At 32.5% G+C, this 2,311-nt stretch overlaps 1 non-coding gene across 1 annotated transcript; it reads left to right on the forward strand.

Annotated features, from left to right (window-relative positions):
• Positions 1-1,556: 1,556 nt before the first annotated feature.
• Trnad-guc (transfer RNA aspartic acid (anticodon GUC)) lies at positions 1,557-1,628 on the forward strand. The gene has a single exon. It is a non-coding gene; the product is annotated as a tRNA-Asp (tRNA).
• The last annotated feature ends 683 nt before the right edge of the window (positions 1,629-2,311 follow it).

Raw genomic sequence — 2,311 nt, forward strand, 5'->3', positions numbered from 1 at the left:
GTTCAAACATGACAGTCGTGTTGGTAGTTTTAGTTAAAGAAAACATTTTATTCTTTTTGTATATAAAATGTTTATTATTTATTAGTTTATATATTATATCAGCCATAAGTAAACTGCAGGAAAGCATCAAACAATTGTTCGTTCGAAAGTTATTCTTCATTGTAGGAGTGCGCTTATCCTTTACTGGCTTTCCTTTCCTCATTCTGAATCCAAAAGTCAAAAGACCAACGGAAGTAACTTTTACACAAACAACAGCTTTGCCGCCATAAACAGAAGAGAAAGAAAAAAATGTTGCTAACCTAACAATAACAATAATGAATTAATAACTAATAAATTAATAATGAATAACGGAAATTCCTCTCTCTTGAGCCCTAACCGCCGTTTGAATTTATCCCGTTACTGGTGGGCTACTGCTTTTTATATTTTTAAATGGTTTTTTTTCTAATTAAATATTTAAAAATGTAATTAACAAATAAGATAAATAAATGAAACAATAATAATAATTATAAACTGGGCTAAATTAAAACAATAAAGGTTACGTTCTCAATTACCACCATTTAACGCAATCAAGATAAAAATGCATATAATAATTAGTGATGGAATCAGCGAAGTAAACAGTTCACGCATGTGTTCTGATCATAAAATCGATTAGTTTACAATGCGATTCTTTTACTCGTGTGTAAATTAATATGTTTAGTGTTAGTACAGCGCTCTCCGACGATTTCCATTCGAAGCAGCTAGTCCGGCACAACGATAGTTAGTACGCTCAGGATTCAAATACTACATCGTGAATACTTCTTACTTCACCAACCCTCTGTTAGATGTCACTATTTTAGCATTTCTTAACTCCTACTTGCAATTTTAGTAAGTTTTATTCTGTCTAAAATAACAGTTAAAGTCATTTTAGTTAATTCATAAATGCCAATACTTTTTACATGAGAAAAGTGATCAACAATTTCGAGGTAATTTTCGAACTTATTGACTAAACTTATTGATGAAACTTAAAACTTTAAATACCAACAGAATGGAATCAACTGCTAGTGGTGGTCAATATTGAAGGGATAAGAGTGTTTTCAAGAGGTGATAAATAACTAAAATAACTAAATGTCGTGATGTTTAAGACGTCTGTTTCTCATGCATGAGGGTGCTAGCTATCACAATGAATCGAGAAAAGGATAGTAAATACAACGTATATATTAATAAGGTGATGAAATGTTTTTATTACAATGATGTGGAGACATCTAACAGAAATTTTGCGAATTGAGTAGGCTGCGCCTTAGTAGTACCATAGTAGTATGTATATGGGTGAAACACCTGAGATTGTGGTTCTTATCAAGAACACAAGGGTGCGCTGTAGATGTAAAAATTGGATAAAATTGTATTTTAATGTGATAACTCGAGTATTTTAGCTTGGGAAGATGCATAATTGTTTCAGATACGTTTCCCGAACCAATGCAACAAATTTTGCTATAAGTGAACTAGTTTTTCACAAGTAAATTAACATTTTCTCTCAAAAGTTGTAACAAGCAAAGCCCAATTTCAAGATTTAACTCATATCCTCGGTAGTACAGTGGTCAGTATGCCCGCCTGTCACGTGGGTGACCGGGGTTCGATTCCCCGCCGAGGAGTATCTTTTTTCTGAATCAAAATTTGTTTTTATAAATGTCTACATATTTTTAAGGAATTTAGACAGCATCTTTTTCTTCATTTCCATAGACTGGTTTATATTTTTGAATAAAATTAGAATAATTGGAAATTGTGTTGTTCTTGCTACTCTTAGCAGTGTACTGGAATATAACAACTTTCCCTTAAAGTATCACTGCCGGACAGACTGACGAACAATTTTATTCCATCAAAAACATTCTGCGAAATCTAGCCAAGACTCGAAGAAGCTGGTTGTTTATCTATAAATATTAATGAAATCTCTAGACAGAGCTGTAGTAAGGCATGTGCTTTACTGTGATTTCTTTATTATTATAGTAAATAGGTAATTGTATATTATGTCTTGACCGTTCTTAACGCGTAAAAAAGTGTTCGTCTGATTAGACCTGAGAATCCCTTGCCTGCCAATCAACGAAGTAAAGGTTGTATAGATCGTTTACGTCATGTAAACTTTTAACTACATTTTACTCTACAGGGTATCCCCACAGCCATGAAGTAATTTCCCACATCGTACCGCTCTTTTTTACTTATATAAACCAATTGCTTACGATTAAGGTGATCCGTCTATTCGTTTACTAAAATAGTCTTTCGAATATTAAAAAACTGATTTCAACCTCTTCTTGTAAGGCGATTAATATAATTCATTTAT

Source organism: Spodoptera frugiperda, chromosome 25 (assembly GCF_023101765.2).
Source record: "Spodoptera frugiperda isolate SF20-4 chromosome 25, AGI-APGP_CSIRO_Sfru_2.0, whole genome shotgun sequence".
Taxonomy (NCBI): Eukaryota; Metazoa; Arthropoda; class Insecta; order Lepidoptera; family Noctuidae; genus Spodoptera; species Spodoptera frugiperda.